Raw genomic sequence first — 14,386 nt, 5'->3', positions numbered from 1 at the left:
CCTTGGCAGCTCACACTCTAGCCCCGCCAGACAGGTGGGCATCCAAGTGACTTAACAACAGGTGTCTCCGTGTTTTAGAAGATGTAGCATTACGTGAATCTGACAGGGTGACATAAAGATATTAATAAAGTCTCACTTTACATGCAAAATGTGAAATAGTATGTATCATTTGCATTTTTTTAAAGCATGAAGGATGTTCAAGCTGTCGGGCCCGGTGAATTGTAAACTGTGTTTGCATGCTTACTGTACAGCGGGGTGGCTTCAGCTCATCAACAGAAACACCAACCCACCTGTGTCAGGATTTGTCTTCAATTATGCAAGTTTCTACATCATACAGGGCCTGCTGGAGCACTGCCTTGCACGCCACGCCACAGGTCCGGGAGTCCGAGTTCTGCCCTCTGGTATCAGAGAGCTAGAATTTGGCTCCTAGCTCCATCACTCTGTAATCTTGGGCAAAGAGGTGGAGCCACTCTGTGCCTCAGTTTCTACATCTGTGCAGTCAAGGTGACCGTGCCAGAGGACCTAGTGAAATGACTCAGAGGGTAGGAGTGCTTGCTGCATAGCAGGAGGGCCCGAGTTCAGATCCTCAGCATTCATGTCAAAAGCCAAACTTGGCAACAGGAGTGTACAACCCCAGCCCTGGAGAGGTAGAGACAGGAGGATCCTGGGGCTGCCTGGCCAACCAGTCTAGCTGAATTAGAGAGTTCCAGGTTTCGTGAGAGATCCTGTCTCAAAAAATAGAGAGAGATAAAGGAAGACACCTGAAGTTGACCTCTGACCTACACACACACACACACACACACAAACACACACATACATACATATACCTAAATTAACCTGGAGCCCCACCCTGGGGGAGCCCCTCCCCACAGAGAATCCGTGGAGTCTTTCCTAGAGGCAGAGGTGCTGCCGTCCACCTGCTCCTTGGAGCAGAGCACCAATGAGCCAGAGAGGCACTGCCTGGCAGCGGACCAGGCAGGTGGTTGGTGGGCACACACAACACAGAAGGAGAAACAGGTCGGCAGCTCCGGACAGAGCAGGGCAAGGGGTAGCCAGGCACCCTCCCACATGTGCAATGGTCTCTGGCCGGGGAGAGTTGGCCTCTCTCCCTTCTTTGCCTTGTGTCAGCCTTGCAGGTCTGTGAGGCCTGTGGATTCCTTCTCAGAATCCTGTCTTTAAAAGACCAAAGCACAGCTGGGTGGTGGTGGCGCACACCTTTAATCCCAGCACTCGGGAGGCAGAGGCAGGCGGATCTCCGTGAGTTCGAGGCCAGCCTGGGCTACAGAGTGAGCTCCAGGAAAGGCGCAAAGCTTACACAGAGAAACCTTGTCTCGAAAAACCAAAAAAAAAAAAGACCAAAGCACAACATATAGAGTTCCAAGGGAAGCCACTTCCTCAGGCATCATCCAGTGGGTTTTTAAAAGAAAGCGCACCTTTTAGTCACATACATGCCTTTTCTTCATGTATCAAGGGCGGGATGTAGTGGCAGGAAGCAGTGGGGAATTAAACTTGTTTCTCGAGATAGTTAAACCTCCGGAATAAGGCACAGAAACACCCATGATTTCTATTACTGATAAGCTCGGCTTCTGCCAATCCCATTGTAGCTTGTTGCCCACATCCACAATGAAATCCTCAATTTCACTGAAAGCTTAGTGAAAATGGAGTTGCAACTCTTTCCTGGCAGAGTTCACAGGCTCCCTGAATTCTTTTCAGACTCCCCCTGGATCTCCAGGGTGCCAGAGAGAAGTCCTTGCCATGAGCAAACCCCCAGTTTTGTTCTCAGAGCCCAGCGGTTAAGAACATCAGAGCCCTATCAGGCTTGGTGGCCCGGGTCTATCATCCTAGCTCCTCAGGAGGCTGAGGGGGAGGATTGCACACTCAAGGGCAGCCTGGGCGACACAGGAAAAGTTCAAGGACAGCCAGTGACACCTATCTCAAAGTAAACAGAAGGCTGGGGGTGTAGCCAGTGTTGGTGTTTGTCTAGTGTGTAGAAGGCTCTAGATTTCATCCCCAGCACTTTAATTCATTAATTAATAAGATGTAGCTCAGTGACAGAATGTTTTTGTTTCACATGTATGAGGCCCTAGGTCCAATACCCAGTATTAAAAAGAAACATGTACCAAAGCCAGATTTACTCTACTGTTTCACCTGGGGCCAGATCCTGCGCCCACCGTGCCTCAGTTTCCTCAAAACCAGGGGCATAGGATGAGCGCAGGCAAAGCTGCCAGAGCAGCACCTGGCACACAGTCTGTGCTCCTTCCCTAGACAAGCTGCCTCCATGGTGGGTCTCAGCCCCTAGAGACAATGGGGTGAGGAAGCCCGAGCCTCGGCATTATTTACTAACTGCCTTCCTGTTAATAAGCACACAGGCACAATTAGCAGAGCTATTTCAATTCTGAGGTTCGCCTGACTGTAAAAGCTTCCCATTTCTCCTTCCCCGATTTCTCTGCTAATTACAAATGTCGTCGTTGTCCATCGCAGCTGTCATGCACACCCATGCTGGCTGCATCTAAAGTGGTCGTTAAGACAGCATAATGGTGCACCCTGACTAATTGGCCATCACACCCAGGATGAATGGAGTCAGGTGAAGGAGGCTGGCCAGGTCCTGGTCTTAGGACCCCGAAGTACATGGCTCCAGCAAGCTCCCTGTACCATTCACTTTGCCCTCCCTAGCTGCCCATAGGAACAGGCCATGGAAGGATGTGTGGACAGGTGTGCTGAACTGGGAGGCTCTGGGAGTCCTGGCTGGGTCAGCTCTGTTCTACATTGCTGTGTGACTTTCACTTACTCACTAAAGCCTCTCTGGGTTGCTTGTTAATCATCTATCAAGTGGTATGAGGAGGAAGAGATTGCTCTAAGATGTTTACTAGAGTTCCCCAGCCCCCATCTACTGCACCTCAATTATTCTGGGGCAGGCAGCCATCTCTCAGTACCCTGGGGTTTCCCAGGCCACCTGACAATGAGAAAGAATCAGAGACGGGCAGAAACTGCCATGCTCACCAAATATTTCAGGTGGAATATTTCCCCGTACTTCCCAACCTCTCCGCTGTTGGATGAGGCCTCACATCCAGCTCTGAGCAGCGAGCTGTCAAGAAATGACATGTGTTGCTCCTAGCCTCTGGCTGCACTAGAAATGAGCACCCTGCTACCTCAGTCTACCTTCCCATGTGTGGAAGGCCTGTGGTGGGAAGGTAGACTGAGCTGACCTGGAAGCAGCCCACGTCCCACTCGGCCACTTCGCAGAAGTAACAACCAGACTTCTGCCTGCCATGATGAGCTGGCCCAAGCCAGGCGGTGGTGGTGCACGCCTTTAATCCCAGCACTCAGGAGGCAAAAGCAGGTGGATCTCTGTGAGTTCAAGGCCAGCCTGGTCTACAGAGTGAGTTCCATGACAGCTAGGGCTACACTGAGAAACCCTGTCTCAAAAAAGCAAAATAACAACAACAACAAAAGAGTTGGCCCTTGCAATCACAGGAAAATCTGGCCTACTGCATCTAAAGGTAAGTATCTTCTTTACCATTTAATTCAAATCATGGGGCTTCTAACCATGGTTTTCCTTATCACTCAATTCAAATTCAAATCATAGAGAATTCAAATCACGGGGTTTTTAATCTAGGCGCAACAGTGAGTAAAGAGGAAGGCCCCAGTGAGAATCTCCAGCATGGACCACAGAGGGGCCAGCATCAGTCACAGAGAGTGAGCTTTCTATAGCAACTGGCCGGGAAGTCAGATGAGCCATCTCCTCCAGCTGCTTCCCTGCTTCACAGCTCTGCAGCCAAGCCAGTTGGCTGCAAATGCATCACAGTCCTCAAGGTGCAACCAGGGATCCAGGGAGACCTCAGGCTTCCTCTGGTTCCCCAGACAGGCTTTTCACATCATGGTTTACCCAAAAGACAATGCATCTGTGACAGAAGAATCACGTGGATTTCAGGCCTGGGAAGAAATACCCGGGTGGGGGCTTTGCTCTGGGACCTCTCTATCAAGGGAAGTTAATGAAGGACAGAGTGCCGCTGGGTTCTCTTCTGTCGCTGCAGCATATCCCCCCACCCCCCTTCCCTGGAGTATGAGTGAGAACTAGATCCTTTCTCACCTCCACGGGGTGTGAGAATCCCACAGAACTCTTGATGCAGCTTGAAATCACACACTGCTTGGGGAAGGAAATAATTCGGAAGCCTCCGAATCCAACACTAAAGACAACCTGAGAGACCACAGGAGGCTCCAGAGAGAAAAATAGGACTCTGGGATGAGTGGTGGATTCTGCAACATCAACCATGGAGTCTCCAGGACAGGTTGCGACATCTTAAATGTGATCACAGAGTCTCCGGATTCTAGGGTCCCCAAAGCCAAGGCTCCAGAGCAGTCCTGGACATGAATGGGTGAGCCAGGCCACGCATCTGGCAGCCACCAAGGCTGAACCCACAAGGGTACCATTGGCTGCTGCTTCTCAAGGCATTGCAGAGGAACAAGCTTCCTGTCTCTCCACTTTCTAGGTCCTGTGCTCACACACCCCCAAATCACAATTGTAAACAGCTGTCCTCGTGCAAGAAAGAAAGAAATAGTTAAATAAATAAACGGAGCGACTTTGTATTTGAAGGACGAACTCCAAGTCTCCTCTCTGGGGCCCTCTCCCAAGCCTCTGTATATTACCTCCACGTGACCACATTGTCAGCACTGCCACCGGAGCTCTGCTTGGCTGTGATAAACGCAGGAGGCTGCACACTGTCTACCACCTCAGGCCCTGCAGTCAGGGATGGGGTTGAGGGGAGGACATCCCTGGAGTCACTCTGGGATTTATGCTTGAAACTATTTTCCTTTGTCAGGGGAGAAAACAAGCAGGTGCTCATAAAGGTGAACTTTGTAAATCAGAGCATGTGCGTTGGCACGCCATGCCCTTTGAGGCCACCTGACAGGGTTGAGTTTCTGCACCGGCACCTGGGATGCTCTGAGACAGGTACCCACCCACCACCTCCCATAGACCCTCCCTGCCTCTCACCCTGTTCTGCCTTCCCAGACATTCCTCCTCCTTGCTTCCAATAAACAATGGCCTTTTCTCAGCCCCCTATGAGCTCGCGTTATTCCAGATTTGTTTCTCTTCATCCTGTGTGAGAAACACCTCTCCCGGCCCAATCCCAGCCTAAAACCGAAGGGGAATAATGCCAACTACATCCCAAGCCAGGGGTCCATCCAGGGGAGACCCCTGTGCCATCTGGAAGGCTATGTGGAATGGTCACATGGCCTTGCCACTTTCTGGAGAGCAGACCCACCACTTTTAGGTGATCCTCAAACAGATCTGATCAAAGCCAACCAGGACGGGGCCTCCAGAAACACTGAGTACTGAGGAGAGTGGGGTACTGCTTTGCCCTGCACCTGCCATATGCAATTTCAGCTGACCGGAGTTGAGCTGTGAACAAGAAGCTTCCTTGACACACAAGCTCAGCAGAGCTGAATGTCTTGGGTTTTGCTGATGCCTTAGAATGCAGCTAAGTCTTCCCAGCACGCAGGGAGGCCACTGCCCTCACCAGCTGTGGAGGGAGGGTGCAAATGTGCAGTTTCAGGGCAAGGACTCAGCGTGCAGATGGGAAAAGAGAATGTCGTCTCCCAGTCTCTGCAGCAGGCAGGTCACATGAGGCTAAGTCCCCCCTGGAACCCTTTGCTTTCCCAGTCTGGGCAGCAGATAGAGAGCAGGGATGCTTCTGTGTGATAGGAACTAGAGTAAGACCCAGCGAGGGAACCTTTCTGGGTTCTGCGGGGCATAGGAACCACTAGGACCTTCCTCAACCCTCAGTCCCAGGAAGGGGCCTACTGGGTCAGTTGGTTGTCCATGACAACAACAAATACCTAAGAGAGTCCACTAATAAAAACTTCAGCACAGGGTCTCAGAGGCTCTGGCCCACGATCAGCTGACTCACTTCTTTTGGGTCTTTGGCCACTCATCACGGTGACAGAGTACAATCAGTGACAGCACAATCCCTCCCCTCATGGCTGAGGAGCAAAAGAGAGAGGAAAAGATCAGGATCTCAGGAGGCCCTTTAAGGGCCCCACCCCCAATGACCTAACTACCTCCCGTTAAAACCCACCTCTTAAAGACTCTACCACCTCTGGCAGCACTACCTTGTGGACCCTAGCCCTTACCACACAGGAATGTAGGAGACGTTCAAGCCCTAAATGCAGCAGCGCCAGTGGTGGCTCAGTGGAGCAAGGGCTCTAGCATGCCTGGGAAAGCTGCCACAGCTTCAGAAATCCATCACCTGGAACTTTGCTGCCAGAGGTGCTGAAGCCGTCAGTCCAGTCACAGCATACTCCCTGATGCCTTAGAACCCAAACGTCCCACCACGAGATACAGGGGTGAAGCTGAGCACCTGCTTCCCAGTCCCAAGGTTTAGACTTAGCCACAGGATCCACACCAGGAACAATGTATGACATCTGGGTTCCAAATGGGAATGGGGGAAACCAGTTCCGGCTCCCAGCTCACCCCAGCTGTGTTCTTAGAGCCTGGCAAGCCACCACCCCTTGGATCATCACTGTTCATACAGAACGTGAGGAAGGACGGCCTCCTGAACACTGGTGACACTGTGTGTCTCAGCTGGCGGTCTACATTCTAGAAAGGTCCAGTGAGGCTTCACCTCAGAGCCTGCCTCCCCAGTAGGGTGTGGATCTGGCCTTACTGGAATGCTAGCACTCACCAAGATCCCTCTGAAAACATGTTTTGGTGTTAGTAAGAAAGCACTAGTCTGGTTGGGTGGGATTCTAAGCAAGGACACAGCAGTCTAGTAAAGTGTGGGCAATGAGGAGCCCAGGCAGCTGGAGTCTAGATCCCAGCACACACCCAAGGATGGGGTATGAGGCAGGAAGTCTTGCTGAGTAGAGTGTCCACAGGAGCCTCTCTGCTGGAAAGGAAAAGAAGTATCCATGACGAAATAAATGTGAGTGAAAACTAGACAGCAGAGGATTGGGTGGATGCTGGGCACACAGATAGCATTTCATCTCTACAACCTGGGAATGCTATGGTGACATTTGTTTTATAGATGGAGAAACTGAGTCTCAGAGAAGTCAAATGACATACCCAAGATAATATAGCTAGGGCATGGCAGGGCCAAGACTCAAACTCCAATTCATATGGTCTTTCTATGAATTCTCTCCAGTGATAGAGGCCTCAGGCACCTAGCCCAGAGAGCCCAGGGAACTGTTTAGCCCAGTGCCCCCTGTGTAGTTAGCAGGTTATTCTCCTTTCCTTTCCCACCCAGCCTCTTCCTGCCTTGCACCCAAGATGTTCTCAGAGCCCCGCCAGCAACCACTTGTTCCCCCAACTTTGAGACAGAAAGTGGAGCTACCTCGAGCTTCCTCTAGGGCATGCAGCAACCACCAGGCTGGGCTTTATAGCCTCCGCTCTCCTGTCCCTGCCAAGGACAGGATTTGAGCAGATCAGAGGATAGGAAGCAGGGGAGCAAGAGTACCAGGTGCAGAGGTCCCTAGCCTCTGAGGACCACAGAGATGAGCTCTTGAAGTGAACTCCACAGCTGCCAGGTTCTTTCAACAGACCTTTTTTTCTTTTCTTTTCTTTCTTTTTTTTTTTTAATTTTCTTTTTAAATGTCACCATGTAGTCCCGACTGGCCTGGAATTCACTATGTAGACCAGACTGGCCACAGACTCACAGAGATCCGTCACCCTGGAACTGGAGTTAACAGATAGATGGTTGTAAGGTGGAGTGCAGATAATTGAAACTGAATCCACATCCTCTGCAAGAGCAGTCAGGGCTCTTAACCACTGATCCGTCTCTCCAGCCCCTGGGAAGGACATACTTTTTTAAAAAAATGTGCGAATGCCTGTGCCTTTTCTGCATGACTTGGTCCTGGAATTCTGACTAGGGCACAGGGAAAGGAAGGAAGGATAGAAACACTAACACTCGTACAGAAAAGTTGGGATCTGGTGGGCGGTGGGCTCTGATGGAGATGGGGTAACAGTATCAATCCAGGAGGCAGGTTTGTTGTATGCAGCTGAACAGGAGGCAGGCTTAGCTCATCTTAGCAGGAGGTCTCTCTAAGTCAGTGTGGTTCTCCACTTTCCTAATGCTGTAACCCTTTAATACCGTTTCTCATGTGGTGACCCCTAACCGCAAAATTGTTTTTGTTGCTACTTCCTAACTGTAATTTTGCTACTGTTATGAATCATAATGTAAAGCTCTGTTTCCCTATGGTCTTAGGTGACTCCCATGAAAGGGTCTTTCTACCCCCAAAGGGGATCACAATCCACAGGTTGAGAACCACTGCTCTAGAGAAGGGTCAGATTGTAATCATCCTGGACGAGGACACTGAAGTTTTCGGTTTTTGCACACATTGTCAACCTCTGCACACAGACCAGAGAAAGGCTTTGCCCATTCCCCTGGGTCTGAGTCATTGAGGTCATTGACATGGCCATGCCATGTCAACGATACATTTCACCCAGGACTTCCTCCACTCCCCACATGCCTGCAGGTGTGTCTGTGCACCACGTGTATACACAGTGCCCACAGAGGTCTGAGAGTGTATCAGATGCCCTAGAACTAGAATTACAGGCAGTTGTGAGCCACTATGGGTTCTGGGTACCAAACCTGGGTCCTCTACAAGGGCAGAAAGTGCTTTTAACCCCTGAGCAATCTCTCCAGGCCAAAATATTCCTAAACACGGTGTTTGCTCCTCCAGCCGTTGGTGGAAGAGCTAAGATTCCTCTTTGTAGAGGAGACTCCAGGAAAGGATGAAGCCATGCCCTTGAGGACGGGCCACACTGCCCATTTTCCACACAACCATGAGCCATGATTCTTTTCTGGGCCTCAGTTTCCTTGTTGGGATTTTATTTTTCAATCCCTTAGGCCACAAACCTTGTAGACAACTCAGTACCAGGCCCTGTCCTGGGCCCAAGAGTTGGGAGCACAGTAGGTCCTTGCTGCTTTCAAGAATCCTCCATCTAGCAGAGCACACAAGAGTAATTAGGATGCAGCAATTGTTTCCTCTGGATTAGATATTAAAATTGTCTCCATTTCACAAGTGAATAAATTGAGACTCAGAAGTCTGCTCAAGATCACTGTGGTGGTTTTGTTGAGAACAGTCCCATAGGTTCATATATTTGAATGCTTCTGCTCAGTTTGTGAAGTTGTTTGGGAAGAATTCAGAGGTGTGGCTTTGTTGGAGGAGGTGTGTCACTGGGGGCAGGCTTGAAGATTTCAAAAGCCCACACTTTCCCCAGTTAGCAAGCATGCTCTGTCTCTATCTCTGTGTCTGTCTCTCTCGTTCTCTCTCTCTCCTCTGCCTCATGGTTGTATCTCAACATGTAAGCTCTCAGCTACTGCTCCAATGCCATGCCTGCCTGCTGCCATGCTCCCTGCCATGATGGTCGTGAACTAACCCTCTAAAACTATAAACAAGCCCCCAAATAAACTCTTTCTTTCATAAATTGCCTTGACCATAGTGTTTCTTCACAGCAGTAGGAAAGCAACTAAGACAGTCATATGGCCAGTCAATAGCAAAACCAATACTCCATCCTTACATTTATCCATATGGCCACTAATTACAGCTGATGTGACAAGGTCCATAACTGAGGAAAGGTCACATAGTGTGGGCATTCAGGAAGGGAAGGCTTCCTGGAGGAGGTGACTTCTGACCTGAAGCTAGAAACAGTGAGGCAATATGGACATGCAAACATTTAGGGAGGGAGAGACAGGAACATTTATGAACTAAAATCCCAACAGCACTTGACGCTGACTCCCTACCAATACTCCTACCCACTGCCCCTGAAAACAGCAGCACCCAGGACTGCCTCTGAACTGCAGCTAGCTGAGGGTTCCAGGATGAGAGGCCAAGTGGGAGGGAGGACAGAAACAAGTCCAGCCAAGCTCTGACTAAACTTTGAGACGTGGGATGAGGAGAATCCAGGGCCAGATGCCAACAAACAGACCAGGGAGAATGGGATGAGGTCACAGCATGGGGGGCAGGGGGCAGGGGGGCAGAGGAGCATCCCGCTCTGCACTCTAGGCACCCCAATCCTGACCCACATTGCAGAGCACAGCAGAGCTGTAAACCACTATGTAGGGAGGATATTTATTGATGTGGGAAAATGTCCCCATATATTTCAGGTGAAACGGCAGGTTGCAATATAATACGTGTGGTGCGATGCCATTCTTGTAGGAGAAAAATATCTTCATGTAAGTCTGAAAAGATATACACTCAAGATTTCAACCATGGCTATCTCCAGGTGGTAGATTTCGTGTTTTTATATTCTTTACACTTACCTGTATTTTCTAATTCTTCCACAAAAACAGACATTATCTATGCTGGTGCACAGGCTTTTAAAAAAAATAAGGTAAATACATCTAGAATTTGAGCAGATAGGGTGGACGGCAAAAGAAAGGGCTACAATCTGATCGCAGGAGGTGGAGGAGAAGGGAGGGGGCATAGGAAGATGGGAGTAGGAAGTGGGGGGACTTCTTTAGGGTAGGGGTGGAAAGAAGGGAGGGGAGGATTCAGCCAGGGTGAGGCTGGGGAGGTGGAAGGACTCTGTGCGAATGGGGGAAGACTTAGACGCTAATTTGTAAGTTCCGTCCCTCCATCTTCTGCTCCCCCATCTCTTCACAGATGAGGGGTGCTGTCCAGAAGCCCCCAGCTGCCTGAGAAGATGCAGAAAAGGGGTGTAGAGGAGGGAATGAGGTATCATGGAGTCCCAGGGGAGTGGGGAAGCTAACTTTGGGGTGTATGAGAAGCAGACAAAAGTAGACCTGGGCAGCACCCCGAGGAGCACTGTTAGGTAAGCCTCCAGGGTGAGGCAGGAAGCCGATGGCCTGGCATGCCCTGAGATGCCTGTAGCCCAGTGGTTAATTCAGATCCCTGTGACTGGCAGCTGAAGAATTGGCTCGAGGACTAGTGGCCGAGGCCGAGCCAGGTGCAGCAGGAAGCACCCAGCTCTTCCCAGCCTTCTCTGAAGCCACACAGGTAAGGCCAGCCAAAGCCACAGTGGTGACTGCCTGAGTCACATAGGTGTCTAATATTCTTGTTATACCCATCATTCTCCTCTGTCAGGAGCAAAATGCTTGAGACAGCCAGGGATCTCCTTAAGTAGGTGACAGGTGCCTTAAAGAGTGAGGAGCCTCCTGTCCCCGGAGTTATTCAGACAGGAACTGGACCCCCTCAAAGGGTATGTCAGAAAGAGTTGGACTCTGAGGTCCTCTCATTCCAGAGTTCCTCAGACTCCATGACAGCAGGACCCGGGCAGAAATTGTTGAAGACCAACATGTCCCTGTGTCTGCCCCACTCCTCACAGACCTATGCCTAGGGGAAGTGGGTCCATCTACAGCTCCCAGCAAAGAGCTGGGTCTAAAAGAGGAGTCTAGCCTAGGTCTGTCTGCAGGGTGGAAATGAGATGAACAAGGCTCCCTGGGAGGAAGTGCTGGTCTCTGGGAGAGAAAGCAAGGGTCTCTGGGAGGAAGTGCTGGTCTCTGGGAGAGAAAGCAAGGGTCTCTGGGAGGAAGTGCTGGTCTCTGGGAGAGAAAGCAAAGGTCTCTGGGAGGAAGTGCTGGTCTCTGGGAGAGAAAGCAAGGGTCTCTGGGAGGAAGCGCTGGTCTCTGGGAGAGAAAGCAAAGGTCTCTGGGAGGAAGTGCTAGTCTCTGGGAGAGAAAGCAAGGGTCTCTGGGAGGAAGTGAGGGTCTCTGGGAGAGAAAGCAAGGGTCTCTGGGAGGAAGTGAGGGTCTCTGGGAAGAAGTGCTGGTCTCTGGGAGGAAGTAAGGGTCTCTGGGAGGATGCAATGGTCTTGGGAGGAAGTGAGCGTTTCTGGGGGAAAGCAAGGATCTGAGGAGAGAGTGAAAGGGCTTGGGTGGGAGTTCACGTCTCTGGAGAGAGATACAGGTCTCTAGGCAGAAGTAAGGCTCTCTGGGCCTTTGGGATTTGCCACTGGGCTGGGGACCTGGAGGAGAAAATGCCAGCAAGAAGAAAAGCAGATGTGATTCTACCCAGGTATTCAGGGAGTCCACAAGGTCCCAGGGAACCTGGCATAATGAAACATTTAGCCCATCACATGAGTCTGTTGATGAAGGTGAGGAGGTGAGGGTCCCTTGTGAGTGTTGAGGACCAGAGGCAGCTTCAACATCCTTAGTGCTCACACATGGAGCTGACAGAGAAGAGGAGAGCTGGAAGGTCCTGGGCCGGTGAGGTGGGTTAACGTTGGACGCTAACCTGGATGTCACCACCCTCCTCTTCACAAACGTCAACACCACAGTTGGCTGTTAACTCAGGGATTTACAGGGGAGCTGACCCAAGCTTGTTCTTAGGGAGGTTTAGGTCTCTAAAACAGGAGAAGTGGGCACTAAGAGGCAGGTGGGGGTGCATGGCTCTGGGCAGCTGCAACCAACATGTAGGTGCAGACCCCTATGACGTGGCAGGGTCCCTCCTCAACCTCTCAGGTCCTTTCTCCACCTTCGTTCTATCCACCTGAAACCCAGCCTAGGTCCTGACTGCCTTTGGCTCCTGTTGGGTCTTAGCAACCCTGAAGCCATGCAGTGAGGTGAGAGAGGGCACAGGCACGCATGTCCTAGGCTCCCTCCCTGCAGGACTACCTTAGACAGGTCACAAGCCTCTCTAAGCAGCCTGCACGACACAACCCCAGCCACTTTGGCTTCTGGTCACACTTTCTTCCCTGTCCCTCACCACCTAAATAGTGTCAGCTCCATCACAACACACCTGTCACTAACCCTGTCCCACCTGGTAGGATTCCCCCCCACCAACCCTGCCCACACCTTGACAAATTGTTCCTTTACCAAAAACCATGCTGGAATTATAATAATGCGTTCATGCCATCTGGCTCCTGCCAGGGTGCTGACTGATGCACAGGATCCCTAATCAGACAAAAGAATTAAGCAATTTGTCCTCTCCGTGTGCCACAATTAAGACGGTTAGTTCCGCAGAATGTGAATCACTTTATCAGGCTGGATAGATGGTTCAGGAGGTAAAGGCACTAGCTAACAGAGCCTGATGACCAGAGTTCAAAGCCTAGGATCCATGTAAAAAAGCTGGGTGTGGTGGTGCACGTCTGTAAATCCCAACACTCTTATGATAAGATGGGAGGTGGAGACAGGGCAATGGCCCAGAAGCTCACAGGCCAGCTACCGTCAAATACACAGCACAGCAGCCGAAACAACAGAGGCCATGCTTCAGTAAGGTGGGAGGTGAGAACCAGCTAGTGAAAGCTGTCCTCTGACCTCCACACATGCCCCAATACTTCTCTCTCTCTCTCTCTCTCTCTCTCTCTCTCTCTCTCTCTCTCTCTCTCTCTCTCTCTCTCAATAAAGTTAATTAATTAATGGAATCACTGTTGTCAGCCTTATTCCATTTCAGTCCTAAGCTATATTATTGGCCATTGTGTGGCTCATGGCTCACAACTTCCAAAACCATTCCTCCCCACGCCTACTTGTTCTAAGGGGAAACTGAGTCCTAGAACTTTACCCAGAGTCACAACCAAACAGAAAGCCAGCAGCCCCAGATGCCACTCAGGTGCTTTCCCTGAGCTGAGCACCAAGCTGGGCCTTTTAGTCCTTCCCTGTCCCCCTCCGTGGAGGGGGCGGACCTTGGGAAAATGATGAGGTTTTTATAGATTCTGTGGTAAGTACTTAATAACTCTCCAGGCATAGATCTGTGCTTCACATGGACTGGGAATAATTCACAGTAAAATATGACTTATCATTTATCACATTGACGGGTAATAAATGCTTTCCAGTGAAATCTGGGCCCCAAAATGGGGGTGGTGAGAGCAGCTACCAGATGAGGCTCCAAACTGAATGTTGGAGATCAGGTCAGTGATAGGGGGATTTAGGATGTGCAAATTCATCCCACAGAGGGAACAGAATCCAGACACCATAAAAAGTTTGGGGTTTTTTTTTTTTCAGTACTAGGGATTGAATCTGAGGCCTCCCACATGCTAGGCAAGTGCTCTGCCACTGACATGTCTCCAGGGCTGTCTTGACACAGGGTCTCACTAAGTTGCCTAGCCTGTCCTTGAACTTGCAACCTTCCTGCTTGATCTCCCGAGTAGTTGGGATTATGAGCCTTTGCCACAGGGCCAGGCAACTCAGAAGCTTTCCACATCATGGTAAAACTCCCTGCACTGTACCTCAGCTCTCCCATCAGCTTTACCACATTTCTAGATATCTCATCCCTCCCTCCTAGAGCCAGGATATCTCAGAAGGCAGTGGGACCTGTGTCTAGAAGTCCAGGCAAGTGTCCTCTGCCTGCCTTGTCCTGATGAACCACTGTCCTGTGGTTTGCTTTCATAGTTTCCACAGTCTATCAGTTCCACAGTTCTAGTCATCACAGCTTCCCAAACTCAGCATCTGCCATGGGTCAGGAGCATTTGCTCATGTGGTTCAGGACA

Source organism: Peromyscus californicus, unplaced genomic scaffold (genome assembly GCF_007827085.1).
Source record: "Peromyscus californicus insignis strain IS unplaced genomic scaffold, ASM782708v3 Scaffold_3__1_contigs__length_106647218, whole genome shotgun sequence".
Taxonomy (NCBI): Eukaryota; Metazoa; Chordata; class Mammalia; order Rodentia; family Cricetidae; genus Peromyscus; species Peromyscus californicus.
The sequence above is the reverse complement of the archived record's forward strand: the minus strand, read 5'-3'. Positions refer to the sequence as shown.